This window comes from Apus apus, chromosome 3 (genome assembly GCF_020740795.1).
Source record: "Apus apus isolate bApuApu2 chromosome 3, bApuApu2.pri.cur, whole genome shotgun sequence".
NCBI lineage: Eukaryota > Metazoa > Chordata > Aves > Apodiformes > Apodidae > Apus > Apus apus.
Genome location: NC_067284.1, coordinates 55,461,207 through 55,481,337, shown reverse-complemented (window position 1 = coordinate 55,481,337; position 20,131 = coordinate 55,461,207). Strand labels below are relative to the sequence as shown.

The following is a 20,131-nucleotide window of genomic DNA, read 5'->3' as shown; positions in this document are numbered from 1 at the left end:
CATCACTTTGCACCTTCCCAAAACTGGAAAGAGCCCCATATGCATCCAAGCCTGGCTTTCTTGGCATGCTTTGAGAGGAAACCTGTCCCTGCACTCTTTTCCCACTAGGTCAGCTTTCATGGCTTCCCCTTCAAGGGCCTTTCTCACTCTGTTTACAACACCACTCATCAGGCTTGACAGCAGTGCTTGCCCTTGCCCGGCCTCAAGATTTTCCAGCAGCATAGAGGAGCTGTTAAAGAGGTTTGCAGTTAGTTAACAGTGCATAAACCAACAGAACAGATGTCTTTAGGTACATAGAGATGCTTGGTGCAAAAAACCTGAGCATGCTCATTGTTACAGTCTCAATTTTACTAGCCAATAAAAGCCTGATTCCTAGTTATTAAAGCTGTATTTTCTCCTCAAGGAGAGTCTTTGCCATACCACACTTCTCTATTCCAAGTTAATTTAATCATACAGTACTTTAAAATGTTTCTACTAAGAGAAGAAAATGACTATGTCAATACCTTTACATTGCTAGAGAATAAAAAGAACGCAAAAGGCTGAAATGGTTTTGCTCATTAAAAAAACCCCACATCCCAGAAAGAAAAGGAACAGAGGAAAAAAAACCCAAACAACAAAAACAACCAAAACAAACCAAACCAAAAGACCACAGCCGTGCAGTGATTGTGAAATGGTGGAATTTAGCACCTTTAGGGCAACAGGGAGGGTACAAAGCAAGCTCACTATCCTGGACTTCAGAAGAGCTGGCTTTGACCTCTTCAGGGATCAAAGTCCTGGAGTGGGAGAGGAGCCCAAGAAAGCTGGTCTATATTCAAGGATCATCTCATCCAAGCCCAGGAAAAATGCATCCCAATGAAGATGAAGACAGACAAGAGTGTGAGGAGACCTGCGTTTTGGAGAACTTCACCAACTCTCAGATCACCTAGAAACCTTGATCACATGTTAAGGTTTCTTAACTAGTTTTCTTTACTGTTATTTTAAATGGACTCTGATAAATGAGACTAGAGGCAGGCAGGAATGCCAGGAGGCCTGTCTGGATGAGCAAGGAGCTCCAGGGTACAGTTAAATCTAAAAAAAAAAAGGCCCACAGGAGGTGGAAGCAGGGACAGATAACATGGGCGGAGTACAGAAAAAAAAGGGAACAGGCTAGGAAAGCCAAAGAATAGAGAGAATTTAATATGGTCAGGGATGTCAAAGGCAACAAGAAAAGTTTCTACAGGTATGTCAGCGGTAAAGAGGAATATTAGGGACAATGTGTGCCCTCTCCAGAAGGAAAAGGGAGACCTGGTCATGCGGGATATGGAGAAGGCTGAGGTAATCAACGACATTTTTGCCTCATTCTTCGCTGGCAAGAGCTCTGGTCACACTACCCAAGTTGCAGAAGGCAAAGACAGGGACTGGGAGAAGGAAGATGCCCACTGTAGAAGAGCAGGTTTGAGACCACCTAAAGAATCTGAAACTGCAGAAGTCCATGGGACCTGATGAGACCCATCCACAGCTCCTGAAGAAACTGGTGGACGAAGCTGCAAAGCCACTTTCCATCATATTTGAAAAGTCATGGCAGTCTGGCGAAATTCCTACTGACTGGAAAAGGGGAAACATAACCGCCATTTTCAAAAAGGGAAAACAGGAAGACCCAGGGAACTACAGGCCAGTCAGTCTCACCTCTGTGCCCAGCAAGGTCATGGAGCAGATCCTCTTGAAGGCTCTGCTAAGGCAAATGGCAAATGTGGAGGTGGTTGGCGGCAACCAGCATGGCTTCACCAAGGGAAACTCATGCCTGACAAATTTGGTGGCTTTTTATGATGGGGACACAGCATTGATGAACAAGGGGAGAGCAACTGATGTCATCCACCTGGACTTCTGCATCAAAATCAGTGTGGCCAGCAGGTCAAAGGACGTGATTCTCCCCCACTACTCTGCCTTCATGAGACTCCACCTCCATGGAGTACTGTGTCCAGTTCTGGAGGCCCCAACACAGGAAGGACATGGAGCTCTTGGAGCGAGTCCAGAGGAAAGCCACAAAGCTAATCAGAGTGCAGGAGCACCTCTGCTATGAAGACAGGCTAAGAGCATTGGGATTGTTCAGCCTGGAGAAGAGAAAGCTCTAGGAAGACCTTATAGCAGCCTTCCAGTACCTGAATGGGCTACAGGAAAGCTGGGGAAGGACTTTTTCTAAGGGCATGTAATGATAGGATAAGGGGTGATGTATTATACATGGAAAGAGGAGAGATTTAGGTTAGACATTGGGAATAAATTCTTTAGTGTAAGAGTGGTGAGACATTGAACAGGTTACCCGGGGAAGTTGTGGATGCCTCATCCCCAGAAGTGTTCAAGGCCAGACTGGATGGGACTTTGAGCAACCTGATCTAGTGTCCCTGTCCATGCAGGGGGGTTGGAACTATATGATCTTTAAGGTCCCATCTGACTCAAACCATTCTATGATTCTATTATGGTATTCCCAGACCCGTATCAGAGATGAGACACCAGCAGGAGATCCAGTCAACACCTCCCAAAGTCCAGCCTCTGCAGCACCTGGCAAGTCTCACCCTACCATTTGCCATCTGTCTGGTATCCAGCAAACACAACACCAGTGCTGCACAGCTGCATGCTCTGGGAAACATGGACCAACCTGTCTATGCTAATGGCTGCATTCCGTGACAGCATCCCAGCTGTCACCTAGGCCCAGCCAGAGTGAGGGTGACCCAAGCAGGATGGCTAAGCACACCTTCCCTCTTCCTCCTGAAAGAGGGCTTGTTTCACAGCCCAGCTGGGAACCAGGCTATCTCGCCAGCAACACAGCAGGCTACACATGTTGCATTGCTGACTGCAAAAGTAATTCCTGGGGAGAAGCGTTTACCCTCTTAAACAGGGATACACCAACACCTCCTTGAAGAAAAGCACCCGGTCACCACCATTCATCTCCTTACACCCCATGACAGAGAAATCACCCCTCCTCAGTAGGGAAGGGGCATATTATGCAGGTACAGAGCTGCATGCAAGTGAAGAACTGGCTGAAGAAAGCATCCTACACTGTTGTTGTGGGATCTGCTCCACAAAGGGACGTTGTGATGATGGATCAAAGCCTTTTCCTCTATTTAAGGATGCTGTAGTAGGGCTGGAAGAATAATACCAAGAATTCATCAAGACAGTTTTATATACAAAGCATTTCCTCACCAGGAGCTGTTGGTCTGCCTCTTCCCCCTTCCTCCCAGTTTTCTAATTAAGAAAAGAAAAAGATATACAGAGCAGGAAGTGAACAAGTCAGAGAGCTGCGTGATAAGAATAGATAAGATGAACAAGTAAAACCAAGTCTCCTTGTATGAAGACAGATGTAAAAGCAGGAGTTGTTTGCGTTGGAAATCCTGCTAATGCTACAAAAAGCTCTTACTGTTGGAGTCAGAAGCCCTAAATGTTGCTTCCCCGATCACAGTCCCTGGGTACCTTCTGCTTCCCAGGATGCAGACTGCAGCCATTGCTTACACAGTAAAAATTGAAACCATGATGTTTTTAAAGCAGAATACCTTGTCGCAGGCCATTTGGAGGATAGCTAAGTTGAAACAGATGTGTGCTCATGGTCACTGAAGTTTAGCCTAAGCATGAATTAGTCACCCAACATCTGTACTCCTGTGTCTCACACTGCTCCAAAACAAGTCTCAGGGACATTTGATAAAGAGGTGGTCAAAACACGAGCTGAGTTGGTATCTATTCAGTTTATCCCAGATACCTCCTAAGTGTAGTTTTGGGGTTTCTTTTAAATATGTAGGGCTAAAAAAAAAATATTAGTGTGGGTATAAAGTATTATTCAGTTGCATGAATAGTAGTAGTTTCAACAGAAAACTCAAGATCATCCACCTGCCCTTCTTCAGTTAATTTTCTCCCTGTGACAAGTCATACCCTTGCACACGTACAATTATTCAGAGCAATCAGGCATTGTGAAATCCCCTTGGCAAGAAGAGGAAACAGATGGTTCTAGAGAAAATACTATGCTTTGGGTCACTGATTTAGGTCATAAAGAATAGGAGAGTCCCATCACACTTTGGACCAATTCTACAGTCTTAAAACGATTCGAGCACTGGAAGTCTCAGCCAGAAAAAAGACATCCACTAAATCAGATTAATAAGTCCCTTGAACTTTATTTGCCACATTCTTCCCTTTAAAACATCCTAATATAAGTTGGTTTTGTTTTATTGTTTTTGTGTTTGGTGGGCTTTTTGTTGTTTTCGTTTTTAAGTCAAGCCCCATACTATGTTAAACAAAAGGAGAAAAGGCCTAGAGGTTTGCATCTGAGCAATCCATCTTTCTGGCCTTCCCACCCAGCTATCCATGTACAAACAACATTTTTCCCCAGACAGCAGGAGATAAAAAACATGGAACTTTTCTGGAGAGTTCAGCTGGGTGGGGAAAGGCTGGAGCTTTGGAAGAAAAACCCACCAGCCTTGGCTAGGACCCTTCTTCAAGTGGCAGTAGCACCCCCCTACTCTATGTTGGACTTTTTCCAGCATTTTGTGGTGTAGTCAGTAAGCAAGATTCACATACCCTCACCAGCTTTCCTACTTGAACCAATTCATAAGTGTTATTAACACCAGACTCACAAATTACGGAGAGCTAGAAAATGCTTAGCCACAACACGCTGGTTAAACACACACAAGCAGAGCCTGACACTCAAAATATCTCTGAGAAGCAGCTGTTATAAAATTAGCAGCATTTCTTTATTTGTACAATCCAAAATAAACAGCTTGGTCCCTGGAGACCCTCTTACCCTGCATTTGCATAGGGTCTCAGCCCATGGTCAGCACACTGCTACAGGCGCAGGGGTAGGAATATTCCCAGACAAATCATTCATATCACTTTCTAACAAGAAGCAAGGCTACCAGAATGCCAGCCCTCCCTCCAAAGTCAACTTTGTTAGCTTTTCATTAGGGTGTCTCAATTGCATTTCCCATCCCGGCCATCAACAATAAAAGCAAATGTGGTAGCTGATTCACAGCATGCCAGGTTAGCAGCCCTGGCAAACCTTGACTGCCACAGTGCTCCTGGCCTTGGTGTTGCTCCCCTAATGACTCTTGGGTCAGATTTATCACAGTAACACCAGGCAGCAGGGCAAGCTGCTCTCGGGCTCGCTGCTGGCCATTTGTGTTTGGTGAAGAGCCCCAAACCAGCACCCCAGGCCAACACAACCCGCCCATAAGCATCCTGTGCCCTAGGGTAGCACCCAGAGACCTTTTTATCACTGAGGGAGCAGAGCTGCCCTTGGGCTCCCTGGAACCAGCTATCTGAGAGCTTTCAGGTAGGTCTGGAGCTAACCAGGAGAGTCAGATCCTAACTTAGGCTCTCCTCAAGTCCAAGCTGTGCTGCTTCCTTCTGCAGACAAACTTCCCCAGGGCAATAGCAGTTGGTTTTGCCTAGGCATGGAGGAAAGCTGGATAGTGGCTGCATGGTCCCTTTCAGGCAAGCTCAGTTTACACGCAGCTGTGGACAAGAGATGTTGGTCCAGCCTTTATTCCAAACCTTGGTGGTGTGAAAAACCAGGAAGGCAGTCATCAGGGCTAGGAGGGTTGTAGAGATATTTGCCTCCCTGCTGGACTTGGGAGCTATAGGTTTTACAAATTGGTAGGACAGAGCTCCTGCTGCCAGCTCATGCTCCAGCTCCCCAGCTCAGGAGCTGCCAGATGGGTAGGAAACAGCGTTTTAGACTCTGCTCTGACCTTTCCCTGGCAGCAACGCGCCTTCAGGCTGGCTGGTCACTGCATGCAAAGTGAGTCTGAAAGCTGCTCTGGGTTTCCACAAAATACAGCTTTTCCTTTGCAGCAATCTACCTCAAAAGTCCCATCTCCATTTGGGCACTTCACCCTTGAAATATCCACTGTAAGACCCTTCCTGTTATTTTCCTACACCTTTGTATCACATACAGGTTTATGACCATCTGCAACAAGCTGGCAGCACCATTATTTTTCAGAGTACTGAAAAAACACTGCTAGGCCAGATATTTCCATGACAGAAGAAGGACTGGGCAAGGAAGGAGATAGCCCATGCTCACAAGGAATGAGTGTCCACAGAAACCGAGAGTGTGGAATTCTATGGGGAATTTTTTTCCCAGCATTTGACAGGAAACCTCTACAGAGCAGCTATAACACAGCAGCCTTCACACCATTGCAGCCACCACCAATGCTACTCGATGGTGCCCATCCCACTGTGACATCAGCTTCAGAATAAACATAATCACTGTGAATTTACTTCCAGTTTGTATGGGAGAGGGTGTCCCCACAGCCATGTCACTGGCCTGTGGGAGGTGGGAGCAGCACCCTCTTCCCACAGGGTTGCCTGCTTGGGGGCAGCAGGACATTTGCTCTTCACACAAGAGCAACCGTTTTTGGCACGCTGCGGGAACACAACCAGGAGGATGTTGCAACACCATGGGGACTCCCAGCCAGCCTTTATCCGTCCCATAGTCAGAGCCAGACAGAAAGGAGCTTTTCTCAGTGAGAGTGCATTGCTGCAGGGAGACAGGGAAGGCAGCACAGAACACCCTTTGCTGGTGTCAGGGGCAGGACAATGATGGTCTCTCTTCAGCCAGAGGGGCCAAAAATTTTGGCAAAGAAGCAGCTAGTATCTACTGCAAGGCACAGCTAGCCTGCAAGCTAGAGAAACAGGGCCTCAAAGCAAGCCAGCTACTCACTCCCCTGCCAGTGTCCCTGGTGAAAAGACAGCAACTCCCAAAAAGGCCTCAAGTGCAAGGACAGGCTCTCATAGCCAGTAAGTGCCCCTCCTCCCTGCCCCCCCAGCAAAAATGGCTGTTTCAGGTTATGTGACCCATGTTCCTACCTCAAGGTCAGACCTGAAGTCTCCAAGTCACAGCACCCCAGTTTCTCTGGCAGGAGAGCAGCACTTGCAAGTCTCCTGCAAGCCATAACCAGGCTTCCCCAGGAAAGTGCTGCACACCTCACCTCCACGGGTGAGACTCATACCCACTGCCCCATTTCTGAAGAGCTAGCAAACCTGTCCTCTCCTGCTGACCCTTTCTGGCCACGCTGAAGCCTGGACACTTATGCCTCATTGAAAGCAGCAATCTGTTTCACAGCAGGGCAGCTCGAACAAAGCCTATGCTGGGAAAAGACATAGCTGTAGAAAAAAAAAAAAAAAAAGGAAAGAAAACAAACATCAAAAACCCCCAAACAAATTGTCTAGTCTCTGACCATCAATCAGTAAATCAGCCAAGAGCCTAAGTCCAGCTTCCTATAGCTGAGAGAGATAAAGCATATATGCCAATAGTTCTGCAAGGTAGTGCTGCTTGGAGATTTCTCTAGGCAGCCACAGGCTCTGCTGGCTTCTGATGCTGACCCATGGTATAGCTTTGCTAAAAAGTAGCTTCTGCCAGCTGTGATTTTTACCAGTCAAAGCAGAAGGACACTTCCACCATGCTGGCTGCACATCTGGACCTGTGGAGGAAAGCTGCTATGTCCAAATACCATGTTGCCACTCAGGACTGTGCAGTGTGACAGGACTTTAAACACAACTTGGAAAACCCTTGGCTCACAGCCCTCCTCCTGATCTTCCTGGCTCCTTCTCCCTTCCACCCTGCTCTGCCACTCTCCAAAACAGGCACAGTCTGTAGGCACCCCCTGCCCATGACTCTCCAGACCTCCACATCAGGAAAATTATTTCCAGGCCATCAGCATCCTGATTGCATCAGTACAGAAAAAATATTAAAACCTTTCCAAATATAGTCAGAGGCACAAGCCCTCCATGAAGCCAATTAAGTAAAACACACATCAGGCCACCCTGTTTTCTGTAAAGGACATTAAAAATTTAGAACAATTATCAGCCTGCAACTGATTTTTCCAAGTATCCTATCTCTTCAATGAAACATCCAATCTCCTCCCACAATCTCCCCAGCAACTTTCCAAAATAAACAGATAAATAGAGAAAATAAAACATCCCTGCCACAAAATTCCAGATTTGATGAACTGGGCAGTAGCTTGTAGAGACTGAGCTTAGAAGTGTTCACTGGTAGGTTCCAGCCTTGCTTTTTAGCATATGGAGACCAAATTGCAAGCCATTCCTTTCCCCCATGATTCAAGATCTCAGCAAGAAAAATGCCAGGAAATGGGAAGCAAGGGAGAAATGCTACGTTTTTTTGGGGGGAGTTGGTTGTTTTGTTTTAGTTTTGGGTTGGTTTTGTTGTTGGTGGGTTGTTTTTTTTTAAATATGTTTCCCCTCCTACTCCCTGCTGTTTCCCGACCATTTCTCTATCCCTACTACCTGGTTTTGGTCTCTTCTTTATCAAGCAGCATCAGGCTCTTCCTCATTATTCCTCCTGGGAAGTTAATGCCTTCCTCTGCCTGTGGTTCTTCCTTGCTGACTTAAGCACAGTGCTATCTGCCTGGTCTCCACCAGCCAGCTTTCGGGCTGTCTTGCCAACAGACTCCCTCTGTGATCTCAGGGCAGCCCTTCACCTCCCTGTGCTCCATGTCTCCTTCTGCAAAATGGGAAAAGAACCTCCCATGAGTGCTGGGAGAATAAAACACCACTAATAAGCTCCTGTTTAGCCTGGGGAGGAAGCTTCTGTGCAGAGATGCCCCATAGGGGCCAGGTGGGAGAAAGTAGCAGGCCTCTTGCTTTCCTTTCTCTGTGCCTGTGTTTGCTTTTCCCTTTGGGACCAATTTTGCACTGGGTTTGTAGCTATGTGTGGATGCCCTGTGCAGTGGGATGTTCTCCTGGGCCCTGCAGGAGGAAGGAGCAGAAACCTTCATGGGAGCAAAGACAAATCCCCAGCCCCAGATCTCTGTGCCCATCCAGGGACGAAGAGGTGGGTGATGTCCCAGGGCATATGTCAGGGGAAAGGCTGAGGCAAATGTAGGTTTTGGATCTGGGTGATTTGGACATGATCATAGCCAGGAGCTGAGCAGGTTAGTTTGGGCTAGAGTCCCACCCTGGCACACTCCATGCATCACTTCCCAGGAGAGTTACTGTCCAGAGGTACAGATCTTGCATTGCTGAATCTAGAGGTAGATGAACACTAGTGCCGAGTAATGTTCAGTTTTTAGACCACCAGATGTCAAAAAATGGAATCTAAACCCAGGTGTGTGCCAGGCCTTGGTTGGCCATCTCAAAAGTGACGTTAATCACCCCTCCCTCCTGCCCAGTCTCCCCCACCTTCTCTGTCTCCCCAGGAACTCTTTGCAGCAGCAAATCTTACTTCTACTTGTAGCCAGGTTTCCTTAGGAAGCCAGGCATATGAAATCACAGTTTCCATGTCTGTCTGCCTGTTCACATGGCTCCCCTCTCCCTACTTCAGCTACAATTACCAGGGGGATAGAGATAGCAGAGAAAGCCAAGCTCCTACAAGCTTCCTGAAAATAGCTGGAACGATACCACTCGTGCCCTTGGCAAGGGAAAGAAACCAGCCAGTGAGCTCAGCCCATATTGGATGCCAGAGTCCTGACAGCAAAGCCCCCTGAGCACCCTGAGCACGCTGCAGCAGACCTGGGTGCATCCAGGATTTGCACAGCTGTGGGCACCTATGTCCATGGGCTGAGAGCACACACATCATGACACCCTGAGCTTGAACAAATCTTCAGGTTGTCACTGTACCAATCACAAGGAGAGCCAGTATCACATGCCTTTTGTGTTGTCTATTACCAACCTGTTGGTTGGTTGTCCAGTGATACTTGTGCCTTGGGGGATGCTGGGCTTTATTATAGGATCTGAGTTTCATTAAGATGCTGGAGAGCAGCGACCTGTCCCCAGTAAGCCAGCAGGACTTTATACCCCCAAAAACACAGCAGAAAATCAAATTCAATCCTAGACACAATGCTAGAAAATTGAAACCCTGACAGCCTTGAGCAGATCAGGACACTTCCAAAGGCCCCAACAGCCAGAGTAATGGCTGTACCTATATGGCATCAGGCAAGGTACTGTGGAGACTCCCCAGAGGAAGGACATTGAGCAAAGCTCATGCCATGCTGTATACAGCAATACCAGGAGAGCAAACTTAGGTGCAACCTGGGCAGCTGTAGGACACTGAATTAAGTCTCAGGAGCAATTCACAGCCCAAAGACCATGAAAAAACCTTAGTGAAAGTAGAGGACAGAGAACCAAGCGAAGTTTCATCAGCTTAAAATCGTGCTACTTGGTGTTGGTATTCAGGGACGTTAGGCATAAAGTGTACATCCAATATCCTCAAAAATATCTTGAACACAAACCCTGGTGCATAGGAAGCTTTGCAGTTCCCCAGTACTGGCTTAGGAGTCGTTTATGCTTCCAGAGAAACAGAGCTGGTGGAGACAGGCAATGCGTCAACTTTCTGGGGAGATGGTGGTGAGGGTTCATGGCTTGGCTGGTAGGTTGTGTCTCTAGAAATGCTAGAATATTTCCCTATTTGGCCTAAATGCCTCTACTGGGAAAGGGGAAAAGCTGCTATTGAAGAACCAATTACAAGGAATAGGGGAGAAAGAAACATTTATCAGATGCATCCAAGGGAACACAAATGCCTTTCTTTGTGATACCCACTGCCCCAGCCAAAGCCATACAGCACAGCTCTTTTTTTTTTTTTTTTTTTTTTCACATCCACCATCATCACATCAACATGCATGTCTCAGCTTCCCTTTTCTAAATAAAAGTGCACCTCTTCTCTTTGTGGTGGTGAGAAAAAACACACGAATGCCTAGGCAAGTGTCAGGAGAGTGCACAGAGAACCCCAGCCTCTCTCTGCCCCCATTTCCATCGCTTGACTTGCAATTTCCAACATCTGGGACTGAAGGAACAGCTACCTGCGAAGCACAAGCAAAGAGGAACCCTGAAATCAAACACTTGCAGCCACACGCCTGTGACCTTGTAGTTTTACTACAGCTTTCATTTTTAGACTCCAGTTCTCCCTAGTTCTTGCTGCATTTCTACAGTATTTTGGCAGTTTGCTTTCGCCGTGGAGACAGAGAGCTGAGTGTGAGGTTGCTTAGCATGGCTTGGCAGGGAGGGAAGCAACAAGGCTACGATTAAAGAATTAAACTCGAGATGACGGAAGAGCCCCAGCCATCCTTCCACCTAGACAAAGCCTACGTGATGAGCGCTGCTTAATGCCAGCCCTTAATAACACAGGCTGATCAAGACGAAAATGGGAATTTCATGGTGGCTGCAGGTGCCTCTGACCACTCACCTCGGAAACCGTTTTAAGGCTGAAATCCCTGGGGCTGGAGGAGAAGCAGCCCAGCCCCCTCCCCGGCCCCACCTGCCCGGCAATGCCCGGCCCTTGGGGTAGGGGAGGCAACCCTCTGCCGCAGCCGCGCCTCCCATCGCGACATGTCGCGACTGGATGGTGGGGAAAGGGGCGAGCCCCACCGCCTGCCTAAAGGTGCTGCGGCCGGTCTGCAAAAAGCATTCCCAGGGCGGGAGGGGGAGCATCCCAATCCCTCCTCCCCATCGCCTCCGGGCCCCCATCCATCCCGCTTCCCCCCCATCCTCCCCGCTAGAGAAACCAGCGTCGGGGCAGCGTGGGACCCGCCGCGCTGGGCAGGATCGGGGTGCTGGGGGCGGGCGGTCGCGGTCCTACCTGGCGGGGTCAGGAGCGGGCGCCGCCGGGGCCGGCTCAGCAGCGGCTGGGCATCGCGGCGGAGCGCCGGGCGGGCGGAGGAGCCCCGGTGCGCGGCTGCGGCGCGGCGGGCAGGAGGGTGAGAAGGCGGGAGGGAAGGAGGGAGGGAGGGAGGGAGGGATGGAGGGAGCGCGCGCACACACACACACACACACACGCGCGCACACACACACACACGCGCACACACACCCTCACACACACACACGCAAACGCACAGCCAGCAGCCCGGGGATGCGCTCAGCCGGCCCGCCCCGCAGGCAGCCTCCCCTCCCTCCGCATCCCTTCCGCGGCGCTGCGCGGGCAGGGAGAAACCCGCCGTCACCCCTCCGCTGGGGCTGCTTCAGCTCTCCTCCTCCTCCTCCTCCTCCTGCTGGAAATATTTCCCGATTTCCTCCTCGGAGAGAGGGACTTTGAAAGGCAGGGCTGGTTGCGGACCCACCCCCAGCAGCCCTGCCCGCCCTGCCTGGGGCAGTCCCCCAGCCCTGCCCTGCCCGGGACAGTCCCCGTCCACGTTCTGCCTGCCCCTAACCCTGCCTGCCCTGCCTGCCCCGCCTGGTCAGCTCCTAGTCCTGCCCGCCGTGGCTCGCCCTTGCCTGCCAGGGCAAACCCGACCCCATCTGCACCCTGCAGGAGGGAGCGAGCCCCGGGAGAGACGTCGAGAAGGGAGCAGGGTGTGTGTGCAAGGAGTGCTGTGCTGTGTTTTTCAGCCAGCCCCACAGCGTTGCCAACCGCTGCTGCTACGGGGATGCAGCAGGCCAGGAGCATCCCAAGCAGCCCTAGCTTCAAGTTCACTCCCCTCTCACATCACCAATGTTGTGGTGCTTGCACGGGCCATGGAGAGACGTACAAGGGGCATATGGGTCATCTCAGGCCCTCCTGGGACCCGCCCTCACGACTGACCATGTCCAGGTCAAACCCTGAACCCACAGAGCCTTCTGTCTACCCAGGAGGGTCATCAGGGTTGGGGAGGCTCTGCAGGAAGCCAGCAGTCTGGCACAGGAGGACTTGCTGCACCTCCGGCTGGCCCAGGTGTCCTTCCTATGGGCAATTCCTCTTTCATCATGCCTGAACGACTTCTCCACCCGGCACTGGCTCCAGGAAGGAGCAGATGAACCCATTGTCCCACCCTCCAGGCAAAACTCTGTGACTTTAGGAAATTAAAATAGGACCAAAGCTATTAACTCACAAACTGGTAGTTGCAAGTACCCGGTGACCTTGAGTAGCCCTCTACACCCAGATCCTCAGGTGTAACAAGAACAGTGGAGAAGCAGAGCCATTATTCTAGCTCTTGCACCCTCTTACACCTTCTTGCTCTTATCTTGTCATCTGTGCCTGTAATTTTTGTCATCACTTGCAAGCCAGCAAGCCAGAATGTTGCCTTTGGATTTTATCTGTGCTTTCCTTCCTTTCTTTTCCTTTTTTAAAAAGATTTTTGCATCACCAAGTCCTTCAGCAGAGACGGAAAACTAAATTTCTCAGTTCAGGAACTGGTGTCACAAAACTCTTTTGTAAGCACTTTGTGGTGAACTGATCAACCAACAAACCAGCTACTTGTTATTAGTGTTGTAGCTGTTACTGATATTATTTAGCTTCCATCTAACCTTAAGACCTTATTGCCTGCATATATGGGATGAAAGGCATTTCCAAATAAGAATTTGGTTTAGAAAAAACATGGGTTTGTGTCCAGTAGCTAACTCTCAGTGTCTCTCTCATCTCTTCAGATATAAAACTCTTCAGAGGAGGGATGAGGTTGCATGTGGCCATATGTGGTACTTTGATGGGACTCGGTTCTCCCGGCAGGGTCACTGACATAAAATGAGCACAACTAAATGTGTACAGCATACACAGTGCTGTGCTCTGATCAGGACCTGAGCAGAGCAGTGGATGTGTATCGAAGGTGTTTGGTTTGGCAGTAGTGGCTGGACACAAGGTGCTGCACAAGTTCGCATGGCAAATGGTGGTGCGAGCGGAAAAAATTGGCGTGGTTGCAGCAAACACAATCCCTGCTGTTGCTTGTCACCCTGCACACTGAAATCTAATCATTGCAACAGTAAGCAGTGGAACTCAGATTTTAATTAGCTGTCAGCCATGAAGTTCTCCCTAAAGCTCTGCACTTCCCTCAGTTGTGTTGCTGACCTACTTCCCAGCTCTTTCACTGAATATGGTGCACAGCTCCTCTCGAGCACCAAGATGTTAACTCAGCTAATGGAGAGCCTCTGGTGAGCTGCTCTCTGAAGGGAGTCCCAGTCCCCAGTTCTCCAGCTCACCTCTCTTTGCAGCTTGCAGTGCATGTTCATGTTTCCCAGTAGCTCCTGCTGAAGGATTTTTGTGGCATTTGAGGGGAGCTGAAAAAAACAAGTTTGTCCCTTTGTTGTTTGTGGTTATTCTCACTAGTCCATGTAAATGAACCCTTTGTATTACCCAGTCTTAATGACACTGGGACAGAAAAGGTGAAGCAGAGATGCAGTGTTATCCCACCTGCACCTAAGAGCAGTTTTCATCTGCTTGAAAAGTGACTGGTTAGGAGGGATATGAGGCTGGGAAACTGGATGAAGGTGTCCCCCTCTCCCTAGTCCCTAAGATACGCCTTTCCAGGCACATTCATACCTTCATCTTTCACAGTCTCCAAGAGAAAGGTGCAGTTGGGCTCTGAAAGAAAGCGTGGATGTCAGGGAGTAGGGGAGATAGTAAAGCCCAAATGATGAGGGAAGATACTGTGTTACAGGACTGCTCCACACTGCAGTGGCTGTGGTTCACACTGCATTTTCTCAGCCAGGCTAGCTGCAGTGATAGCTGTAACAGCATAGAGTTCTTCATGGGCTGTGAAATCTGCTGGACAAGCTGAGAAAATGCTCCTATGCTCTGCTTGGTGCTCCAGGCAAAAATGCAACAAGACTGCTCATATCCTGACACAGCAGGTTTGTCATGATGTGGGCATATCCAAGCCTCATCACGGTTACAGCTTGGGCTATGCTGAGAGAGGCAGCAGTTGCTCCAGCTACCTTTCCTTCCCTGTTTCTCTTTGCAGTAATGCAAGTGAACACCTACCATTGCAAAGGGACTTATAACCACTAATGAGTAGTCTCAAAATCATGGAGATTCTCATGCCAGTGCTAACAAATGGTTCATTCATTCATTCATTAATGCACACCCACAGTTCTCTCTGACAGCAGCTTGCATCTCTCTGCAGTTACTGGAGGAGGTTTCTGAGTATTGTCTACATATGCAGAGCAGAAAGGTAATTCCTCCCTGCAAAGAATGCCATTAGTGGACTGCGGATTCTCACACACAAGACAGAATGGTGCAGGCCAATTCTCCCATCAATGCTTTGTCAGCTTCTACACATTTTAGAGGAGGGGAACACCAACCCTCAGGTATTTCTTACTTGAAGAATTCCTCCCTTGTATTCCTTGTAAAGAGGCAGGGCAAGGTCAGCCTTCAGCTCAGCCACGGCATGCTCACCTCCGAGCAGCTGTCCTACCACCCTTCCTTGGCTCTGTCTGGAACATCTCCTCAGTGGGATGCTTTAGTCTCTGCTCCAGCTTCTGTGGGTTCAGATAATGCTGGAGGGTATCCAGTGAGTCCTCACTAGCTAGTTATCTCTGGTTGTGGTTTTTCTTGAGTTCCTCAGGCTATGGCAGAGAGATTCTGCAGGAGCAGATGGGATGTCACCTCTGGCTTGCCATCCATCTGCCTTTGCTTCTAACTTTGCATCAGGCTTGAGTGTGCGCCCACTGAACCTTCTCTGGCTCTCCTTTGCATGTTCTTGGCAGATCTGGAGATCCCTGAGAGTGTGTTTCTAAAAGAGATACTCAGAAACATAGTTTCCAACAGTTGGAGCATTTCCTTCTACTGTCACCTTCAAACCGGCCTTTGCTGTCAAGAGAATAAATCAGGCATTTAGAAATATGGAGAATGGAGTGGGACAAAGCAGTGAATAGGAAGGGGAATTCTGTGTGCTGGATATCATACACTTCTTTTTGAGCTCTCCAGGATCAATGCTTCCTTAGCTGTTTCCAAGTAGCTGGTAGAGTCTGAGTCGTGATGATCCCAGGAAGGTCTGAGCCCGTGACAGTTAGTCAATCAGCCAGCTGGAGGTCTTGGATGTGGAAGGTTTCTTCCACCCCTGGAAAACCAAGAGTAAAGACTATGCCCTAGGGAGAAGGTAGTATTCAATGGGATGTTTTGGGATGCCTATGAAAAACTGGCAGTGCATGGTTTGCTCTCACTGCAATGCTTTGGGAGTGCACAGAGGCAGCTGGAGAAACTGTGCTTGTGCTGCTTTCAAGCTTTGCCTGAAGTACTTGCTCTATGCTATGTTTTATGCAGCTTTAAACAAATTCAGAACACTAATTGATGAGCATAGCATTTAAAAACTTGTGAGAAAGTCTTCCTGGAAGAAAAATTGACTGACTAAATTTTGCAGAGCACTGCTTGTGTGTGGCAGACCCAAGAGAGTATTTGCACTGGAAACCCCCTTCCACGTGGGAACTGAAAGCAGAATTAGTTGAAGTGGCTAGGGATGAACTTAGGGAGCTTGAAAAAGGAGAGAGCTGCATGTATTTTGCAAACATCTAGTCTGCAAAACAAGCCACACACTCTTCAAATGCTGCATCAGAATCTCACTTTTTGAAAAAACTGCTTTTTCATCATCAGGGATATACAGGAAAAATTCAGTGTGTGCACAGAATTACTTCAGTGTCTGGGCTTAACGTAAGAGATGTACAAGGTGCAAACTGTCTCCTAACTCTTCTCAGAGAAGTAGAAACTCAAAAGCCTTCTGACAGCTGTTATTTGTCTCAACAGCAGTGCATGCCGGCGTCCTACTCCAGTCCCCACTTCACAGGCAAAAACCAGTTTCCAGCCTAAGTCACTGGAAAATGAAGGACTAGATGCCCCCTGTGCGACTGCCTGTCCCTTAGCATCTCTTCCCACCAGAAAAAGAATGAAGCTTTGCTTTGCTGTTACAAAACTACAGAATAAGGGAACTAAAAATGCAGATGCAATGTCAACTGAAATGTTTTTCCTGGTGAAAGCAATAATAGTCTAGGGACTCCATGACCTCAAGATGAACATCCTGCAGAGGGCCATGGAGCTGTGGTGTGCCAGCCCTGGGGCAGAACACAACTAAGCAGATGCTAACACTCTCCACTTGGAGCTCCAGCTCTTTTCACCATCATCTGAAGGCTGCCCAGGCATGGAAAAAACTAATCTGAAAAGAAAAAAAATCTCCTAAACCCCAGAGTTAAAAAGCAACAAATGTGTTCACTGGATTTGCCTTCTCCTTTTGAAACATGGAGGTTTGCTGTTTTCTAGTTTACTTGGTAACCAGAAGCAAGAGAGATAAAATAATGATATATAATCATGTGACTCCAGGAGCTGGGACTTTCAGAAAAACAAAAGTGAAATACCATGATAGGATGGCAAGATCTGGGAGCTGTGTCCAACAAATTTAGGACCATGATGCTCCATCAGCAGCTCTGGTGTCACATGAGGCCATATCCCTTATTTGATCTGTGTGCAAAGTTCCTGTTGCTAGCAGTGGGAGACACAGGGTGAATCAGATGTAGTGCACGACCCCGGCTGTGGCCTCTGTTTGTGAAGGCAGTTTGGCCTCCTCTGTACCATCTGTTTTCCAGCCCTGAGCAAGGCTGGATATTCCAGGAAAAACAGACTTTTAAAAAATTTTTTATTAAAAGTGAGAAGAGACTGACCTCAGCTGCCTAAAGGACCATATATATATTTTATTTATATATTCCAGGTCAAGAAAGCTGCTGGAACACCTTGCAAAAACCAAGCCCATTAGGCAAGAGGGTGCAAAATGACTTCTCTTAAAGGGAAGCTTGTCTTCACTACAATGGACTCTAATCAGTGCTATTCTTGCAGAGTGGTCAGAAATCTTCCTTGCCTCCTTCCTGCTTTGATTTTACTAATGTCTGCCTCAGCTCTGCCTTGTTCCAACTCCAAGTGGCCTTGCCTAGCTAGGTGTCCCTCCAGCATTGACCAGCTGTGCTGGAGATTAGCCCCTGAGTCCTGGGGATAGATCTGAGCCGAGGAACATGCTGTCTGTTGTTATCAGCATGCAGCAGCCAACTTTAGGCCCCAAGGACCCATGGGACTGGGAATTTCTATGCTTCTCAGTCTTCCCCAAGGCACCTTGAAGAAGGCATATGCCCTTGCTCCTGGCTTACTCTGTCCCTGGAACAGCTGAGGTAGCAGCATGGTTCTTATCCCAGTTCCCTTCTCTCCCCACAGCTTAGATGCAAGTTCAATGAACAGGGTCTCACACAGGTGTACCCACAGATCTTGCTATTTTGGCACAGTTTGCTCTATTTACACTTCTGAAGATGTACAGGCCAAAAATGTTTGTCTTCTCTGTGCTGCATGCTCAAGCAGCAGTGAGACAGTAAACAATGCTGCATGTCCTAAACATAGTAATTGAAGCCCTGCACACAATGAGGGTTTAACCAAAAAAGAGAGAAACACAAGAAAGCCAGGTTTAGCTTCTCAATTGCTTAATGGTTATGGGTTTGGGGTTTTTTTGCCATAGACTTTTGAGAAATGAAACTGCACCATTTGTGGGAAAACATTCTCCTTTCAAATTCCCCATGCTGTCCCTTCCTATTGTCCTCCTGGAATTTCAAACTTGGCCTGTTCAAAAGCTGCTCTGAATTGAGCAGCTTTTTCACAGCTTTCTGGATTGTGATGATGCTTTAAAATGATAGAACATGTTCCTTTGCCACCTGCCTCGTGGTTAGAAGTCCCCAAGTCTTTTTATAAAAATCTTCTGCTCTTATGGGAACCTGTTCCTTGCCTCTGGCAAAACTGTTTAGGTTCTGAGGCTGTATCCCTGTGTTTGCCTATGCAAGAGGGACACGGATGCGTGCGAGTGTGTGTGCGCATGTGTACAGATGTTTCCTAATACAGATTGCGCAAGATCAGGCTTCTTCACGCTGTGCTTCTCTTTATTCAGATGAGCTCCTGCTCTTCTGTGAGTGTCCCAGTCCCTGTGGTGGGTGCAACCATTTCCTGAGTGTAGCTGTCAGTCCAGAAATACAGGCTGCTGTGGTGTTCGTAGGCGTGTAAGCTGGAGATCAGGGGGACAGGACAGAGCAGGGACTTAGGGATTCAAGCAATGCAGACAGTGGAGTGGCAGGTATGGAGGGAACAGCAGGGATGGGAAGACATGATTATATGGGGAGAGAGCTGAGATCCGGCAGTAGAAGCAGTGCACTTCTGTGTAGGTAGCTGTATGTTTAGTAGACCAGTGTCTTAGCAGGGCTGATGGGAATACAGTCTTTTGTCTTTTACTCTGCTCCCTTCCACAGGCACCTCAGTCACTAAGGAAGTTCCAGTTCCTGGACCTCAAGACTCTAATGTGATATTTTGGTATTTGTCCCAGGGCTGTGAAGACTATCTGGCATTTTACTTGCTAGCAGTAGACTCCAGAGTTAACGGCTGTATATACATGACCAGTGGCATCAGAAAGGCTACCAACAGATGCAGAACCACCAACGGGAAGAAATAAGAGAAGTGAGAGGTCTAAAAGACATGATTCAAGAGGAAACAACGCAGGAATGCAGAATGTCCAGTCAAGAGAAGACATACACCATCACCAATCTGAAGGAACAGATGCTCCCCTCTCCTACTGTTGATAAGAAGTCAGGAGGTTAAACTACAGGCAGAAAGACTGAAGAAAAAGCTTTCTACAGCCATGAGAGTAATGATGTAAGCAGCTGGATTTTCTGCAGAGAGGGAGAAGTCTGTGTCATGGAAAGGTTTTCAGATCAGGAAGAGCAAACCTGTGTTGAGTTCAAATCAGGTGTAGATCATCTAGCTCTCAGCATCATTTCATCAGAAAAATGCACCTGAGAGATGAACAATCAGGAGATATTCAGCACATCATAAAAAGAAAACCACTGTTGTGGTTTGTACAGTGAAAGAAAACCTGCCTTTAACCTTTGGACAAAGATTTGGTGTAGAAAAACAGTCAGAGCACTGGACATTAGGCCATGCTGGGAGAGCAGGTCTAGGCAGCAATGCTATCCAAACTCACGCAACCTGGGAGCAGGCTGGTGGCCAATTTCCTGAGCAAAGGAGCCATTTAGCCAGTGGGACACTGGGGAAAAGAGCTTGTTGCTGCTCTAAAGCCCATGATCCCACTAGGGTTTTGTCCTGTCAAGGTTTGTCCCAGGCTCATATCTATTTAACTGACTTACCAACTGTTATGGTTTAAGTGGACGTGGAAAACTGTTGATATGTATAAGAGGAACTACAGAGAGAGGGTCTTTAGAACCCCCAAGGACCGAGGAAGGTTGGAACAGAGAGGGGCCATGCTCTATAAAAGTCAGGAGAACTGGAAGCTCAGCTCCCTTTGCCCTGCACCTTTCTTTCCTTGCTGCTGGTGCTGCTTGGAGGTTCTTCAACTCGCCACATGTTCTTCAGAATCCAACTCTACCAGCTACTGTGAGGAGCTGTGGGCCCCTCTCCTGAGTTGGCCCTGCCACAAGGGACCCTCACCCACCTATCACTGTGATCACTGAG

The 20,131-nt window shown here is 48.2% G+C and overlaps 1 protein-coding gene across 4 annotated transcripts in view; it reads right to left on the bottom strand.

Moving 5' to 3' along the window:
* SLC8A1 (solute carrier family 8 member A1) overlaps positions 1-20,131 on the bottom strand; it is a 139,195-nt gene that overhangs the window by 109,511 nt on the left and 9,553 nt on the right. Inside the window, exon 1 of one of the 4 annotated variants that reach the window (XM_051613980.1) lies at positions 11,549-11,709. The exons of 2 other annotated variants lie outside the window; for them this stretch is intronic. The gene's annotated coding sequence lies outside the window, so the exon portion shown is untranslated. Of the gene's footprint in view, positions 1-3,177; positions 3,201-11,548; positions 11,710-20,131 lie in introns of those variants that run through there. One more of the 4 variants, XM_051613982.1, reaches the window with a different exon arrangement.